This window comes from Mya arenaria, chromosome 11 (genome assembly GCF_026914265.1).
Source record: "Mya arenaria isolate MELC-2E11 chromosome 11, ASM2691426v1".
NCBI lineage: Eukaryota > Metazoa > Mollusca > Bivalvia > Myida > Myidae > Mya > Mya arenaria.
In genome coordinates, this window is record NC_069132.1 from 56,977,824 (window position 1) to 56,998,884 (window position 21,061).

Consider the following 21,061-nt stretch of genomic DNA (forward strand, 5'->3'; position numbering starts at 1 on the left):
TTCAAGGCAAATGGACGCTGTTTCATATATCAAAGGGCCTTTTCCCTGGACAATTTTCTCTGTATGTTCTATATAACATTAGGCACGATAAAATGCACTTGAAAAGTATGTTAGATTACACATAATTGACAAAAAAGTAGAATCACACATATTATGTAATAAAAAAACTCGTAACAGACCATGTAATTGAACCATTAGATCATTGGTATGAGCGACCCACGGACATATCGCCCGAAAGATCTAAATGATTGTCTACACGCTAAAAAATGTGGCACGATATGCAAAAGGAAACATGCACTCAGTATTAAATGCTAACGAATAAGGTCTATGCTGATTTATGATTAAAGTTATCGAAATATAGGAGACTATTTCACCTTTTAACTCGTTCAAAAAGAAGTTCTCTATGAACCGGCTGGGCCGTTTCGACCCTTTACCGTATCCCTTATAGAACTGCACATTCGTATAAGACTATATAATTATACGGTTTTTCATACAGTCATGTCTGTTCATTAGACATAATTCTATGTTCTCTATTGATCTTATTTTAAATAGCGGTTAGTTCATAAAGGCTAGAAAAAACTCAGAAATATTTAAAATTATTGAAATACCGGCCGCCAGGTGGGGTAAAACAAACGTTACTGTAAAAATGCCAACGAACACACTTTTAAAATTTGCATCCGTTATTCGTGACACATTATGGTTATCATACGGTTGTGCGCATTTGAAACCGGCAATGATGCTCGAGTCCTCGGCAATTTAAGGTTTCGATCCATAGTCAGTATATATTTAATTTGAAAATAGAAGGAATAATGGTCGGGACTAAGCCTCGATTTCGAACAATCGCCAGTTATCGAACGATCGCCTGCTCGAACGCTCGTAGTTTTAATGTAGCTGGATATGAAAGTTTGTTTCTCTGTGACTGGTGAAGGAAAACCGCTTTAAATTCCAACTACAAACACCTATACCCTAATCGTTCAAAACTGGGTTATTTTGTATACAAAGCCCGGTGGGTATTTAAAATTTAGTGCGCTAAAATCCTAAATCATCGTCTATAATAAAAATCGGAACTCCACAGAATAAGAATCTATTACTCCGATGCAATATTTTTTATCTTCAAATGCATTTTTTCGAGGCAGAAACATTTTGTTTTGCATTGAAAATGTTCCAAATGAATCTTCCTGATCTTCCACTCTGGTGCCAAATAATCTATACTTGGGAAATACGTTGCGTATGGTCTGTTTTCTCAGTGAAATAAAAATGATATTTCACTGTTTTAAACAATGAGATAACATTTCGATAGTTTTCACTGTTTTGAAGAACCGAGCCAACTCTCAACTTATAATCAAACGTCAACATGCAAGGGAAGGGACACAAATTCAACGATGCTATATCCGACGTGACGTAACATTCGCGTACGATTCGGTGCCCTTTTTGAAAATCTACAACTAAATGTAAATTTATATCCTTTTTAGGCAAACCAAGAGATGTCACTGAAACAAACAATAATCACCTATCGAACAATGTGGTTCCACTTAGGATTGGCAATGCAAAACGGATCTGAAATAAAATCAAAATTGTATAGTCAAGAATTTGCACAACTTGTGCACTAGTCAATTGTAGCAACGGATACCAAGGTCCGGCCTGCCCTGCGAGAACAAACTGCAGGTAAAATCCCCGCTAAATGCCCCCGCACCCCAGGGACCCCAGGAAAGGCCCATTCCCCGCTATATTAATGGCACGAAGACAAAACTACCGCATTCACACGGCACTGCGGGGCCACATGGAAGGTAAAAACATGGCCCATTTCTCCCGCTATCCCTGGTATACCGGACCTGAGGGGGCGTGGTTATAAATGACTGGTGCATTGCTTTAACTTCAAAATAGGGATTCATAAAAAAGTATCATTCGGTTAATTTAATGGGTTCCTCTCATATACACGTACTAGTTTAACTTTTTTTGACAAATGAATTTGCTATATTTGGTTCAGGAGCTTGGTTATGGCATGTCGTGGTGGCGATGCAGGTGATCCACCTGACATACACCTGGCTTAGTTGTGCGTGCAGGTGATCCACCTGACATACACCTGGCTTGGTTGTGCGTGCAGGTGATCCACCTGACATACACCTGGCTTAGTTGTGCGTGCAGGTGATCCACCTGACATACACCTGGCTTAGTTGTGCGTGCAAAGACTCTGCAACTACGACTTGGCTGTTCGTGCAAGGCGCTGCAATTGCGGCATGGCTGTTCGTGCAAGGCGCTGCAATTGCGGAATGGCTGTTCATGCAAGGCGCTGCGATTGCGGCATGGCTGTTCGTGCCAGACACTATCATGCTTATACTCATGTCTGCGGGAGTTTCAGTCAATTAAGTTACATACTAAGTAACTCTTCGAGGAATATTATCCAAATAATTACCACTTGTTTGATAAAGTTTTGTATTACTAGTAAACGAAATAAAAACGACAAAATAGCCCTAAGTTTTAATAATGGCATTGTATTGTCGATGTAATTAACAAAAGTGGAACGGAAATGGTAACTTAATGTGTTTGAACGAGTTTTGTTTTCATTAGATTCCTAAATATGATATTTTATATCGAAAACAACCCCGCGGTTGCACCCACCAGCTAAAATCCATGGCGCTTATGATATTTATAAGGATACCACTAATTATGATATGCGAGATGCCGTTTTGCGCTTTTTAATAAGGTTTGGGGCGAAATGATTTATTGTCTTCTGATTGGCAATGTAGGATGTGCAAAAACGCGCTTGTGATCATTTCTTGTCATAAAACCGGGAAAATGGTGAAATTTGAGGAAAAAACAAAACGTTAAACTCTTCGGTACGTAGGCCATATTCAAAGGTTTGGAAGCAGAGGGACAACCTGCAAATTGTTTTATTTTATATATCTAAAAATAAGGGAACAATAAAAATAAACATTACAAATTAAAAATCTCAATTATTAAAATCATTTTTCCCCTCATAAATATGTCATTGTAGCTTTTAATATTTCGCAGCTTAGGTAACAGTGTGGGAATGTTGCACAAAATACTTTTTTGTATTTTTTTTTATATTTGTTAGTTTTTATGCGCAAAACACTCTTTAACTATAATTGTTTCCTCGAGTTGGCTCAATTTCGTTCGGATGTGAGGTACTTGAGATGACTCGGTCTTCCCGTGCAATCAAGCCGAGTGCGCTAACAGATGTGTGGAACTACGGAATGCCGTAAGGGCCGTCGCCTGTGAATGTGTTGATCTGAAACGCGATACTCGATAGTACGATGCTGAAAACGCAAAATCACGAAACTCCGATGGTGAAAACGCGACATTACGACCGTACGATGATGATAATGCGATAAACTATCGTGTGCAACACATTCACAGGCGATGGCCCTAACGGCATTCCGTATGGAACCGGGTGGACAAACGCGAAATAATGTTGTTTTTTACATTTTGTTCTGTTGATTTTTACAGGTTATAGTTTTTAGCATTAATCGGTAAAATGGTCAATATTGATTTGACGGTTCAAACACTAATTTGATTGAATATGTTTCAAGCGTTCTGTACGGGAATTCTTCACATTTTAAAAGTCGGTTTGAAGGACCAAAATATTGAGATGTTTCAAATTATTTCTTTTCATTTAGTTTTGAGGCTTAATATTCATTACATACTTTCTTGAAAGTGTAAAGGAGTTTATGATTTTTTGTATAAGATTTGGGCTTCTGCTTTTTGCCGAGAATTTTCTCTTCAAAATGAAAATGTTTGTGTATCAAATTATTCAAAACTGCCCAATCAAGAAGGTTTTAAGGGTGTTTGTTCTGCTCTTAAAAAAGATCGTTCTTCAAAACTTTTCAACCAAATATTTTCATTGCCTTCCCCACCCACTTTTGTACTATGGAATGCCCTTACGGAAGTTACAAACATAAAAACTCTATAACAAAATTGTGGGGACTATCCTACAGAAGTATTCAATATACAGCTTAAGTCAATATTATGGTCATACACCATTGACTTCGTTAACTCTATTGGTCAGTTATCAATAACAAGTGATCCGATTAGCTACATCGTTCTTAGATCCAAAAATGTCAATTATCATAATCGTTTTCACCCTAATAAATAAGTCAATGGAGCTTTTAATATTTCGCAGCTAAGGTGATTGTGTGGGCCAATATTGAGATACCAGCCATGGAGTGACTAAATAATAAATCATGTCGTTAATAAAGATAGCAACTATTTTCTTGATACCCCGGCTAAAACACTAGTATTTGCATAGACACGCAAATATCTCATTAGAAAGCATATGCATAAGACCAAAAGAAACCTCTGGTTCCACTAACATCTCAAAAAAGTAGGGAAGGAAGGTTTTTCTAAAAGAAAATGAGAACCGGGACTCTGTACCAAACCGACCTATATCAGGGTAAAACACTATTGTAAAAGGGTCAAATTTGAACATGTTCATTCAAAAATGCAAAAAAAAACATGCAAAAAATACGAAGAGAAATCCACACTTCGGCAAACAAATTGTCGCGTGTCGACGAAAAAATTAGGTTGGTGCAAACAAACTTTTTTTTTCGCCTTATGCATTGCATAAAAATACATTGAGACAACACATATACAATACATACATCATCGTAATGATTGAGGAGATAGCTTAAATCTAATATTATTACCTCCACTTGTTATAAGTTGTTTTAAACTGAAAAATGATACTATTCTCTGCGATAGCAGACATCAGATTATAAACAAAATATAACGTGCTAATCTAACAGCACTTGAAAAGTCATCAAATAAATGATGATAAATATATGAGCTTGTTGATAAGCACTATGGCTGGAACGAGTCAACATGTCTTGATGCCTGGCTTGAAATAATACGATAGACAATCAGATGTAAATAATCGTGAAGATTCATTTAAAAGGCATTTTGGTATTGTAAATATACAAAGGGCCGAGTATTCTTCCACCTGCAAGAGCCAGGATCACGTATACAAACCATTTAATACCTGGAAAATGAATGTGTATTATATGCACCAGTGAATTGTAACCACGCCCCCCAGGACCGGGAATAGCGGAGACTTTGACTTACGGTCCAGTCAATCCCAGATAAAATCCCAGTCCTGCGTGGACAAACTTATGGTAAAATCCCCGAAAAATTCTCCCGCACCGTGGTTGACATTCTCGAAAAGGCATATTCCTCGCTATTTACGGGCGCGAAAATAACACCACCGCATTCAATCGGCACTGCAAGGCCAACTGGAAGGTACAAACACGGCCCATTCCCCCTGCTATAACCGGTATACCCCCGGACCTGGGGGTTGCGTGATAACAATAGACTGGTGAATTAGGTCAACAAACGAAATTCGAAATTGAATGTCGAGCTGACTCAACATACACCCGCGGACTCAACATACACCTGCGGACTCAATATACACCCGCGGACTCAACATACACCTGCGGACTCAGCATACACCCGCGGACTCAACATACACCTGCGGACTCAATATACACCTGCGGACTCAATATACGACATATTAAATATATTATATTTGGGAGATTAATTTCAAACAGGCTCGACAAACGGCATTCGATATTGTATGTCCCGGTGACACGACAGTCGCAGTTCAAAATTAAATATAGAGCAGTATAGACGTTTTGACACTGAGCTGGCTCGAGGTGAGACATTCATTTATTAAAGTTTTTCTGCCATAAAACATACGAGCTGGCTCAACATATGACATACGCCATTTAGATTTTAATGACTTGCTGACATTTGAAATTTAACACAAACAATTTAACAATCGAAATTAAAACTCCAGTTGGCTCGACATTCTGTCTTCAAAATTTGCGTTTTACTCTCTTAAGAAATATCATGTTTGAATGTTGTACGGCTCAGCATTCGACATTCAGAATTTGAACGTGGTGGTGGCACGCCATACGACTTTCAATTTCTTCCTAAATGCTCAAATTGAATGCCGCGCTTAACTCAATACGACGTTAGCATTTACTTCCTTCAACATTGTTTAATTTTGAATGCGTGCAGCCCGACATTCGACATTCAATTTCTTACGACTTCTTTCAACAAGAAAACTAAAATATCATGCAGCTCGACATACGACAGTCGGCTTTCATTGTCTTCGGATTTTTAAAGTCGTGCAGAAACTTGACAAAATCTGACATTCGCTACATGCAGTTTCATGATAATACATCTTGTTGAGTAAGGGCATTGCTGTTTCACTATTCAAAGCACCGAGAAATGACTCAGTGTCGGCCCGAAAATCTATGAAAACAATTACCCAAATTGCGGGCTATAAGTAGAAGTAGTCATAAATTTATATGATCTTCGCGGAACCAATATACCCGATATTATAGTAAAAAACTCCCAGATATTGATTTGGCAATAATTTGATTTGTTTTCTGTTTGGAAAAGTAATCAGCGCCCCAACGAGGCGCCGGTGGTTGCCGTCGGGACTTATGCTCCCCGTCGGGAGAATTGACACCTACAGGCGTCCGCCCTCGTGCCGCCGACAGCTCCGAGCTCACCTGTGAGGGGAGGTCGGGGAGGCGGGAACTCGAGCGAGCTAACTTGGCAACATTTCGCGCCACAGAAGATAATGTTTAGATCAGCAGAGTGATAAAGAACGAAGAAAAATATTGCAGGTATCTGCTCTTTGTCATAACTCGTTGTTTTAGACAGCTCTTATATACAGTCTACAATCAGAGGCAATTTGGATTTCTATCCTATGACTCAGCTCCCTCGGTGAGTAAACCACAGTCTAGACCCACTGATCCCGACCCCCTTACTCTTTTGCAGAGTTGGCAATTCTCACTTTGCAGACAATGCATTATCGGAAACAATGAAACGCTGGTAAAATTCTGTCCCAAAAGTCTGCTACTTTGGCACACAACCAATTTATTGTCCTTGGTAGTGTGGTTACAATACTTCGAAAAACATAATGACCTCCAATGTATTTTGCTCGACAGATATGTACAATACCACCAGCATGTTACCTGACCTAGATTCTGTATCAGAATATATGTTTATCAAATTATATATGTTAGTGGAACGAATGCATTGTATAAGATATGATTAAGAAAGGCTCGTTCGCTTCGCTCGTATACCTAATAATTAAGATTTTACTTCATGGCATCTAGCTTTTGCTTAGAATACAACCTACATTTTAAGTCAATGAGATTGCAAATTGGCAATTATTAAGGAGTATACGTAATCATGAGTCCTCAAATCCTCAAGTAGAAAGGACAGTGAGATTGTTGATAATCGACGCTGTACGTACTAGTTAGATGACATGAATTAAAATCTTAATGATTAAGATTAAGCGCGAAAGTCGACATTCTTAATGATTAAGTTTACTCCTTAATTATTTCTACCTGCAATTCCATTGGCTGAAATGTAGGTTGTATTCTCGGCAAAAGTCAGATGCCATGAAGTAAACTCTTCATTATTCAGAATGGGCAAAGTGAGCTTAGAGAACAGACCATTCTTAATAATTAAGATTAAGTGCAGCGAAGGAGCCTTTCTAAATCATTGAGATTTAATTCAGGTCATCTAACTGACTTAGAATACAACCTCATTGACTGACACAATGTCAACGCAAAATCTGACGCAGAAATTGTGTATCGGGTGCGTGGTAGTGGGAGGACCTTTAAACACCCGCGAAAGTTGAAATTCTGCAATTGCATTGGCTGTAAATGTAAGTTGTAGTCTAACGGCAGTTCATCCATGATAATTGTTGCTTGATAAAGTTCCTTTAAGCTTATGGCCGCAGAGGACATAATCATTGTCTCCAAGCAGTGGGTTTCCTCTGGTTTCTTTCACAGCATAATACCACATTCACGCACGTTTCATCGCGCCGACTAGAATTGTTCTGTTCTAAAGGGAACCTGATATGGCCATGATTCAAATATGATGCTTTCATATTCTTCTAGTTTCATGCCAGTGTTTGCGTAAGTTGTTACTTTGGGTCAAATTATCTTTGGGTTGATTATTGGCACGTGGGTTACGCAGTGCAAACATGGCGCTATTGTAAAGAGGTAAATGTTGACATGGAGAATAATGATGATGATGTATTTTATGGCGTGTCAGATGCTTATGAAAAGCCGTATCTTGACCCAGATCTGATAAATTACTTCGTATAAATTTTCAAAGCAAACGACATATGTTGTTATTCCACAGTTATGTTGCTTGACAACAAGTAGTGTAAGTCTGTAGGAAATGGTTCAATACAAGCCATTGGCTTTCATCTCAATCAAAATTATACTTCAAGTATGTACAGTCGAACCCCGTTGGCTCGAACTCGCTTGGCTCGAATTTCTTGTTGGCTCTAACTGGATGTTTAGGACCGATTTCTTTATACTGAAAGTAAGCATTCCTGCTTGGCTCGAATTTTCCGAGGCTCGAGGTATTTTCGCCGGTCCCTGGGAGTTCGAGCCAATTGTATGTTGTAAATGCAGATTTGTTTCATAATAAATTATTTTTAACCCAAGTGTTAAGCATCATCATATATAACGTTCTTTAGTTTTGCATTCGCCATGCGTCTGTCTGTCTTGTCCACATTAAAGTTTGTCCACGCCCCGCCAAACCCACTGGTCGGAGTCTGTTGAAACTTCATAGGAGCAATTGGTCCCAAGCATAGACTTAATTTCAAGGCGTACGAGGATGTTGTGTTGTTTTATGGCAAGTTGTGGTCTGGCCATTTATTGCGCAGTAGTGGTCCGTTTAGAGGTTAGAATTGCCGCGCTTTAATTCTACAATTACACTATTGACACCATTTACGAAGCATTTATAAAATAAGTCAGTTCTGGGGATCGTATTCATCAAGTTCTCAGTGAAAATGTTCAACTTAGCGTAAACAACCGGGTTTTGACAACAAATATTGTAAATACCCTTTACTTTTCATCAAATGTATTCAAATGCATTTATTATTTGGACCTTCTTCTGGGTTCCTTCAATACATTTGGTGTAAAAACATTGTTACTTTTCTTTAAATTGATCTTAGAAGGAAGCAGTGTTTTACTAACAAAGTTTTAAACTTTCAATCACATGTTTGAAAGGCCCTTGTCTGCGAAAGTCTGTGTTCTACTGGAGATGGCAAATGTTCTACAAAACATGGCCAAGGGTATGCTTTTCATCATCTAATTTATTCTCTTTAATTATTTACAAATAAACTGTAAATAAAGACAAAATGAAATAGCAAGAATTCTTAGGCGATCACAGTGCTTCATGTAACATAAACACTCACTGAATTTATGAGTAATAAAACTGATTGAAACTTGGAGTATAATGAATCGTTAAGGGACACATATAAAAAAATCCGATGAGTAAGTCTTGATGCAGATACGAAGTTGGAATAGATAGTAAAATTCCCCGCATTCCAAACATTCCAATCTGGCGTAAATATTTGATTGGTGAGCAGTGATTTCTAAGTTTTCTACTGTTTTACAGGGCTGTTGCATGATTTAAGCTTCGATTTCCAATACAGACTACCTGGAATGTACGTCTCGCTAATGACAAAACGTATTCTACAGTGACGGGGGGACGAAATGAGAAATTAAAACTTCATGACATATGTCTGCGTGGAATTTAACACAACATACCTTTTGCGTGATTACTATATTTTATTATATGATATGATTAAAACATAGTTTGTTTATCTGTGTTCATAATTTCTGACTCAGTATATGTTTTTTGCGCATTTTTTTCTTACTCGAAGTTGTACATTCTTCCAGACAACCAACATGAATTCTCGGAAGGAGCAATATTGCGTATTTAATACGCATTCTTATCCTGGTCCTTAGAAACGCATAAGTGATTCCAATCAGCCCATTGGCCAGTTATTTTTACAGTCTAATCAACACACTTGGATTCTTATCATAAAATTAAGTGAAATCTAAGTTATTTTAAACAGTATTTATTTCAAATTTACATAATTATATACAAGGTATTTTAACAACAATACAAAGAATAAGGATTGAAAAAAATGTTACTAAAAACTTATGTTAATTCCTTTCCTAATAGATATTTAGTTCAATAGCATTCAAATCTAAGTTGGTTGCGTTCTTCCTTCTTGAAAATACAGTCGAAACCCGATGGCTCGAACTCGAGGTACCGGCAAAAATACATCGAGCATCGGGGATTCGAGCCAAGCGGGAATGCTTTCAGTCGAATGAAACCGGTGCTTTACATCCAGTTCGAGCCAACGAGGAAATCGAGCCAATCCAGTTCGAGCCAACGGGGTTCGACAGTAGATATAACGGCGAAAAATGTATTTTTGACCAAATCAGGAAGCGCTTTAAATCAACAATCGTTCACCATGCCATGTTCTTGAAAGGGTTAACGAGTTAAGACACGGAAATCAAAGTGATTACTTGGATTCCTTCTCTCCATTAATTAACGTGCCAGAAAACGGGTTATTCCGACACAGTTCCATTTAACCCCTTGCAATGGAAGTCAATATTTGTAACAATTATAACAACTACAGATTCGTTCGATTATGGAGCACAGTTGTTTGAGGATAGGGCTTTAATGGCACTCTTGGGAAAACATAAAATAATAGTTTATATACTCTGACAGATAAGTCAAAACTAGAAATCCATTACCATTGACGGAACAATCAATCTGATTAAGTCCCAGTCTTGAAACTGTAAGTGTACGTGTATATATACTGCTGCTTCATGTGATTTGAGACTTCAGTGTTTATGCGTTATTATGTGTCAGCGTTTATCAAATATAATTTTATGTTTTTCCAAGAGTTTCATCTAGGCCCTTTATCGCTCACCTATCCTCAAACCATTGTGAGATGGAGGGATGGCACTGCGTGCAGAGAAATAAGTCCATCTAGCATTGTATGATTTTGTCCGATTTCAATGAAGGGACCGGGCCCTTTTTGGCATCCAATTAAATATCTTTATTGTCGGCAATCGCTGATTATTATGAAACTTATCAAGAAATGAAAGAAAAACAAAGGGAATGAAAGTAAAGAATGTTAACACATATATACAATATAATATGCAATTTATATCAAACTGCTTTATCATGGAATGTTCTTTACATCGTGTTTTCTTTGCATATATTTACATATCTTCGCACAAAAACATCAGGACACCATCTGCTTCAATTTGTATTAGTTATTATGTCATATTTGTGCTGCAATGTATATGCCTCCACACAATATTATAATTTATATTCGAGATATACGTATTCGAGTTGGGCTTAAGCAAAGAAGTCAGCAGTTATAAAGTGAATTTCGATGCTGTTTCGAAATATCGATACGCAGAAAAGGTTGAACTGAATCTTGGACACTTCAATCGACTTCCTCTTCTATAAGTTCGATTAAAGGCTTACAAATACTCTGTTTGGCTTCAAGTGACACTCGAATTCAAAATCAATACATACACATGTATAACAAACATGACTTTTGAGTGATAAACCATTTACTTCTTACTAAATAATGCATTTATGGAAAATATTAATTGCTTATAACGAGATTGTAAGCGTGTATATAATAGCTGAAAACTCAAAACATTTTAATTGATTGGTGAGTGCTAAAATATTTACTGTGATCTACTATCGTCTTATAAGGTAGAAATACTGTGTTTTCGGCACCTTTCTTTCATATTAAATTCAGTATCCTTCATAAGAACCATTGTTTTCATCCTTTTTGGTATATTTAAGCAATTGTATTGACTGTGGTAAATCTTATTTGGGAGTAAGAGTTCATGATTGAGGAGAAAGCCAATGGCTTTTTTAGCATTTTCCTAAAGACTTACACTACTTGTTGCCCAGCAACATAACTGTGAAATAACAACATATTGTCTGCCTTGGGGATTTATACGAATAATTTATCAGATCTGGGTCAAAATACGGCTTTTCATAAGCATCTGACACGCCATAAAATACATCATCTTCATTATTCTCCGTGTCAACATTTACCTCTTTACAATAGCACCATGTTTGCACTGCGTAACCCACGTGCCAATAATCAACCCAAAGATAATTTGACCCAAAGTAACAACTTACGCAAACACTGGCATGAAAATAGAAGAATATGATAGCATATGGCGAGGCGTGGACAAACTTAAAGGTGGACAAAACGGACAGACGGATGGCGAAGGCAAAACCAATGAACGCAATATATAATGATGTTTTCGATAGTTAAGGGAACGAGGGGAAACTAAAGACTAACACTTGTCAGGGAGTGTTTAAAGTAACACTAGTATCCAAAATCAAAACATACACATGTATAACAAACATAAATTTTGTGATAAACAAAAAAATGTTTAAGCGTTCGGTAGGGTTTTATTATAATGAAAATTAAGTTCAAAGTATTTGCAAAAATGTGTCATATCCAGTTTTGTCGTTGCCCATTTCTCTTTGGTCGACATGACTATGTTTTACTACTTGACTCTGGGTGTGGTTTAAATCAACAATCTCTCACAAAGCCCTGTTCTACCCATAATATATTATTCATTAATCTCTGATATATCAACTTCCCATGCAGAAAACTAGTTATTCCGACAATAGCTCCAATAATGGCTGTAAAATGGCAATCGGAGGAAAAAAATCATGCTAATACGGAGAGGGTGCATTGCGTGCAGAACAATAAACCATTCTATGACGTTCTACAATCATTTCTCTTCAAGGACACGGAACTTTTTGTTGTTAAAACAAGAGTTTGGTTTACCAAAGCCAAACCGCATTATACATCTTTGGGAATAATTCTGTTTTTTTTTAACATATATTAGCAAACAAAGTTGGACTGAATCTTTGAGATATCATATAATTGCCATTTTCACTAGAGGGAGATAATGATGGTGGAGGTGACTGTGGTGGTGGTGGTGATGATGATGATGATGATAATGATGATGATGATGATGATGATGATGATGATGATGATGATGATGATGATGATGATGATGATGATGATGATGATGATGACAATTATTATTCTGATGATGATGATGCTGATAACGACGACGATGACAACGACGACAACGACGACGACGATGACGACTACGACGATGATGACGGCGATGATGATGATGACGACGACGACGATTATGATGATGTAACGCTGCCAAGACCTTTGCTAGTCACTAACAACATTCATCGCTACCAAAAAACGGTGTAACAATGCAACATGCGAATGTCTGTTACCATTTCTTCTTTGATTAACTTTATTTCGACGTAGTTCCCTTTATGGCAATAAAATGGCAACTAGAAAAAAGACTGAAATGAATCGCGCGTATATGGAGGATGGCACTGCGTACAGTGAAATAAACCAATCTAGCGTCGAGCAATCCTGTCACTTCAAGGGACCGGGACCTTTTGTAGTTATAACTTTAGTTTGGTTCAAAGAAAGCAATCCGCAGTTATGTTCGTTTGGAAATAGTGACTAGTCTTTTTGCGATGCTGTTGTCGTATATTTATGTAATAGATGGATGATATGAAGGGAATTCTTAATGATTAAGAATGGGCGGAATGAGCATAGCGAACGAGTCCTTCTTAATCATTAAGAGTTCACTTCATGTCATCTATTATAAACTGATTTAAAATACAACTTCATTGGCAAACGCATTGTCGACGCAAAATCTGATGCAGGATTGTGTATCGGATAGGCGGATCTTTAAAAGTTTGAAATCATGATTATAAGTCTACTACTTAACGGTTGCCTCTCTGCAATACTATTGGCAGAAAATATAGATTGCAATCTAAACGCAGATAAGGTTGGACTGAGTCTTGGAAATGTCATTTGACCTCATCTTCCATTAAAACAAAATGCAATCGAAACTCGCTATGTCGAATTCTGTTATCTCAATTTTCTGGTTATGTCGAACTTTTGCGAATGTTTTGGATTAAGTAGGACATGTTTTATATTTCGTTTATATCGAATATTCGTTATCTCGAAGTATTTATTGAGGTCCAAACGATTTCGACATAGTGAGTTCTGATTGTACATCAACGTTTGCTTAGTCTTTGGGACTTAGGGTTTATTTCTATATTAGAATTAATAAAAATGATGTTATGTCAGCTTTTAAACGGTATGATTATACTTGTGTCTACATGTGCATTTTTAAAATGCAAAAACATTACCAAACAGTCATTCGTCCAGCATGTTACGTAATTGTTCATACATGAGTGATTGCATCGTATCATTTATGACTTATGCTTTGCACAAATAACAAAACACCGTTAAAAACAATGTATTTTACATCTACATTCAATAACATTCATATTAATTTCTCATGAATGAATGAATACGTGCGCCCGATCTCAGACGCACTGAATGAACCCTGGATGCATGATGATTCGATACGGTGGTGAGGTGACTTGTGGTGTTCAGATTACGATACGCCAAAGTTCTCGTGCACTCTTACGGTGCGGGTTTACATGCATGTTTACAATCGTGACATGCCGTCTGTGATAATAGTTAATACAAAGAGAGAAAGGGTGTTTTTTTCTCTTATGATGCACGATAATCTCCCTAGTGATATATTTAGTGATACAGCTAAGCTGACTGCCAACTCGTCTGTTTATACATTTCTGTGTGCGGTGATGCAAACTGCGTTGTACATGATGAATATGAATACAATGTTACTGTTTACTAACTTAGTGATACAACAGTAACAACACAAAAACATAATTAGGGGAAAACAAAAATGACAACTATATACTATTTTTGCGAAAATAATGGTTTATTTTCGACGACTTGCTGGGAATTCTGCTATTTTCCCACAGTCGTACACCTGGCCGATGGCTCGTGCCAAAATACGAAAGACGTCGTTTACGCAACATTTACAAAGGGAAGTGCCAGACTCATTTACTACATACTGGGAGTTTGTATCAGACTCTAAACTCTATAGCAGATCTTTTTTATTTTTGTTTTGGCTGAAAATGTTCGTATTCATCAGACATCATCTATTCAGAATGACCTATCGAAAAATCGGTTTGCCAAAGCAGAAAAGGCCATCCTTCAATATTATTTGTTTGCGGTCACGTCCCCGACCAACTCACTGAAAATACACTGACTCGGTTTGTGTGAGCATAAATCTTTTTTTTATAAATGCTCTATATAACTATTATTGCATGTTGCAGAGAGCTTCGACGGAGAATCACTGCGTATGTTGCATTCAGACATACCGGTCTTATGGTTGTTAGATTGCTAGATTTAGACAAACCCGTCTGATGGTTGTTAGATTGCTGCATTCAGACATACCCGTCTGATGGTTGTTAGATTGTTAGATTCAGACATACCCGTCTGATGGTTGTTAGATTGTTAGATTCAGACATACCCGTCTGATGGTTGTTAGATTGTTAGATTCAGACATACCCGTCTGATGGTTGTTAGATTGTTAGATTCAGACATACCCGTCTGATGGTTGTTAGAAAGCTGGATTTAGACAAACCCGTCTGGTGGTTGTTAGAAAGCTGGATTTAGACAAACCCGTCTGATGGTTGTTAGAAAGGTAGATTCAGACATACCCGTCTGATGGTTGTAAGAAAGCTGGATTTAGACAAACCCGTCTGATGGTTGTTAGAAAGCTGGATTTAGACACACCCGTCTGATGGTTGTTAGAAAGCTAGATTTAGACAAACCCGTCTGATGGTTGTAAGAAAGCTGGATTTAGACAAACCCGTCTGGTGGTTGTTAGAAAGCTGGATTTAGACACACCCGTCTGATGGTTGTTAGATTGTTAAATTTAGACAAACCCGTCTGATGGTTGTTAGAAAGGTAGATTTAGACAAACCCGTACGGTGGTTGTTAGAAAGCTGGATTTAGACAAACCCGTCTGATGGTTGTTAGATTGCTAGATTTAGACATACTCGTCTGATGGTTGTTAGATTGCTAGATTTAGACATACTCGTCTGATGGTTGTTAGATTGCTAGATTTAGACATACTCGTCTGATGGTTGTTAGATTGCTAGATTTAGACAAACTCGTCTGATGGTTGTTAGATTGCTAGATTTAGACATACTCGTCTGATGGTTGTTAGATTGCTAGATTTAGACACACCCGTGTGATGGTTGTTAGATTTAGATTGTTACATTAATACATACCTGTATGATGGCTGTTAGATTGATACATTAATACATACCTGTATGATGGCTGTTAGATTGATACATTAATACATACCTGTATGATGGCTGTTAGATTGATACATTAATACATACCTGTATGATGGCTGTTAGATTGATACATTAATACATACCTGTATGATGGCTGTTAGATTGTTACATTAATACATACCTGTATGATGGCTGTTAGATTGATACATTAATACATACCTGTATGATGGCTGTTAGATTGTTACATTAATACATACCTGTATGATGGCTGTTAGATTGTTACATTAATACATACCTGTATGATGGCTGTTAGATTGTTACATTAATACATACCTGTATGATGGCTGTTAGATTGTTACATTAATACATACCTGTATGATGGCTGTTAGATTGTTACATTAATACACACCTTTATGATGGCTGTTAGATTGTTACATTAATACACACCTGTATGATGGCTGTTAGATTGTTACATTAATACATACCTGTATGATGGCTGTTAGATTGTTACATTGATACATACCTTGTATGATGGTTGTTAGATTGTTACATTAATACATACCTGTATGATGGCTGTTAGATTGTTTCATTAATACATACCTGTATGATGGTTGTTAGATTGTTACATTAATACATACCTGTATGATGGCTGTTAGATTGTTACATTAATACATACCTTGTATGATGGTTGTTAGATTGTTACATTAATACATACCTTGTATGATGGTTGTTAGATTGTTACATTAATACATACCTGTATGATGGTTGTTAGATTGTTACATTGATACATACCTGTATGATGGCTGTTAGATTGTTACATTAATACATACCTGTATGATGGCTGTTAGATTGTTACATTGATACATACCTTGTATGATGGTTGTTAGATTGTTACATTGATACATACCTGTATGATGGCTGTTAGATTGTTACATTAATACATACCTGTATGATGGCTGTTAGATTGTTACATTGATACATACCTGTATGATGGCTGTTAGATTGTTACATTAATACATACCTGTATGATGGCTGTTAGATTGTTACATTGATACATACCTTGTATGATGGTTGTTAGATTGTTACATTAATACATACCTGTATGATGGCTGTTAGATTGTTACATTAATACATACCTGTATGATGGTTGTTAGATTGTTACATTAATACATACCTGTATGATGGCTGTTAGATTGTTACATTAATACATACCTTGTATGATGGTTGTTAGATTGTTACATTAATACATACCTGTATGATGGCTGTTAGATTGTTACATTAATACATACCTTGTATGATGGCTGTTAGATTGTTACATTAATACATACCTGTATGATGGCTGTTAGATTGTTACATTAATACACACCTGTATGATGGCTGTTAGATTGTTACATTAATACACACCTGTATGATGGCTGTTAGATTGTTACATTAATACATACCTGTATGATGGCTGTTAGATTGTTACATTGATACATACCTTGTATGATGGCTGTTAGATTGTTACATTAATACATACCTGTATGATGGCTGTTAGATTGTTACATTAATACACACCTGTATGATGGCTGTTAGATTGTTACATTGATACATACCTGTATGATGGCTGTTAGATTGTTGCATTGATACATACCTTGTATGATGGTTGTTAGATTGTTACATTAATACATACCTGTATGATGGCTGTTAGATTGTTACATTGATACATACCTTGTATGATGGCTGTTAGATTGTTACATTAATACATACCTGTATGATGGCTGTTAGATTGTTACATTGATACATACCTTTATGATGGCTGTTAGATTGTTACATTAATACATACCTGTATGATGGTTGTTAGATTGTTACATTAATACACACCTGTATGATGGCTGTTAGATTGTTACATTGATACATACCTGTATGATGGCTGTTAGATTGTTACATTAATACACACCTGTATGATGGCTGTTAGATTGATACATTAATACATACCTGTATGATGGTTGTTAGATTGTTACATTAATACATACCTGTATGGTGGCTGTTAGATTGTAACATTAATACATACCTGTATGATGGCTGTTAGATTGTAACATTAATACATACCTGTATGATGGCTGTTAGATTGTTACATTGATACACACCTGTATGATGGCTGTTAGATTGTTACATTGATACATACCTGTATGATGGCTGTTAGATTGTAACATTAATACATACCTGTATGATGGCTGTTAGATTGTTACATTGATACACACCTGTATGATGGCTGTTAGATTGTAACATTAATACATACCTGTATGATGGCTGTTAGATTGTTACATTGATACACACCTGTATGATGGCTGTTAGATTGTAACATTAATACACACCTGTATGATGGCTGTTAGATTGTTACATTAATACATACCTGTATGATGGCTGTTAGATTGTTACATTAATACATACCTGTATGATGGCTGTTAGATTGTTACATTAATACATACCTGTATGATGGCTGTTAGATTGTTACATTGATACATACCTGTATGATGGCTGTTAGATTGTTACATTGATACATACCTTTATGATGGCTGTTAGATTGTTACATTGATACATACCTTTATGATGGCTGTTAGATTGTTACATTGATACATACCTGTATGATGGCTGTTAGATTGTTACATTGATACATACCTTTATGATGGCTGTTAGATTGTTACATTAATACATACCTGTATGATGGCTGTTAGATTGTTACATTGATACATACCTTTATGATGGCTGTTAGATTGTTACATTAATACATACCTTTATGATGGCTGTTAGATTGTTACATTGATACATACCTTTATGATGGCTGTTAGATTGTTACATTAATACACACCTGTATGATGGCTGTTAGATTGTTACATTAATACATACCTGTATGATGGCTGTTAGATTGTTACATTAATACATACCTTTATGATGGTTGTTATATTGTTACATTAAGATATAACAGGCTGATGGTTCTCCGATTGTTACATTAATACATACCTTTATGATGGCTGTTAGATTGTTACATTAATACACACCTTTATGATGGCTGTTAGATTGATACATTAATACATACCTGTATGATGGCTGTTAGATTGTTACATTAATACATACCTTTATGATGGTTGTTAGATTGTTACATTAAGATATAACAGGCTGATGGTTCTCCGATTGTTACATTAATACATACCTTTATGATGGCTGTTAGATTGTTACATTAATACACACCTTTATGATGGCTGTTAGATTGATACATTAATACATACCTGTATGATGGCTGTTAGATTGTTACATTAATACACACCTTTATGATGGCTGTTAGATTGATACATTAATACATACCTGTATGATGGCTGTTAGATTGTTACATTAATACATACCTGTATGATGGCTGTTAGATTGTTACATTAATACATACCTGTATGATGGCTGTTAGATTGATACATTAATACATACCTTTATGATGGCTGTTAGATTGTTACATTAATACATACCTGTATGATGGCTGTTAGATTGATACATTAATACATACCTGTATGATGGCTGTTAGATTGTTACATTAATACATACCTGTATGATGGCTGTTAGATTGTTACATTAATACATACCTGTATGATGGCTGTTAGATTGATACATTAATACATACCTGTATGATGGCTGTTAGATTGTTACATTAATACATACCTGTATGATGGCTGTTAGATTGTTACATTGATACATACCTTTATGATGGCTGTTAGATTGTTACATTAATACATACCTGTATGATGGCTGTTAGATTGTTACATTAAGATATAACAGGCTGATGGTTCTCCGATTGTTACATTAATACATACCTGTATGATGGCTGTTAGATTGTTACATTGATACATACCTGTATGATGGCTGTTAGAGTGTTACATTAATACATACCTGTATGATGGCTGTTAGATTGTTACATTAATACATACCTGTATGATGGCTGTTAGATTGTTACATTAATACATACCTGTATGATGGCTGTTAGATTGTTACATTGATACATACCTGTATGATGGCTGTTAGATTGTTACATTAATACATACCTGTATGATGGCTGTTAGATTGTTACATTGATACATACCTGTATGATGGCTGTTAGATTGTTACATTAATACATACCTGTATGATGGCTGTTAGATTGTTACATTAATACATACCTGTATGATGGCTGTTAGATTGTTACATTGATACATACCTGTATGATGGCTGTTAGATTGTTACATTGATACATACCTGTATGATGGCTGTTAGATTGTTACATTGATACATACCTGTATGATGGCTGTTAGATTGTTACATTAATACATACCTGTATGATGGCTGTTAGATTGTTACATTAATACATACCTGTATGATGGCTGTTAGATTGTTACATTAATACATACCTGTATGATGGCTGTTAGATTGTTACATTAATACATACCTGTATGATGGCTGTTAGATTGTTACATTAATACATACCTGTATGATGGCTGTTAGATTGATACATTAATACATACCTGTATGATGGCTGTTAGATTGATACATTAATACATACCTGTATGATGGCTGTTAGATTGTTACATTAATACATACCTGTATGATGGCTGTTAGATTGTTACATTAATACATACCTGTATGATGGCTGTTAGATTGATACATTAATACATACCTGTATGATGGCTGTTAGATTGTTACATTAATACATACCTGTATGATGGCTGTTAGATTGTTACATTAATACATACTTGTATGATGGCTGTTAGATTGTTACATTAATACATACTTGTATGATGGCTGTTAGATTGTTACATTAATACATACTTGTATGATGGCTGTTAGATTGTTACATTAATACATACCTGTATGATGGCTGTTAGATTGTTACATTAATACATACCTGTATGATGGCTGTTAGATTGTTACATTAATACATACCTGTATGATGGCTGTTAGATTGTTACATTAATACATACCTGTATGA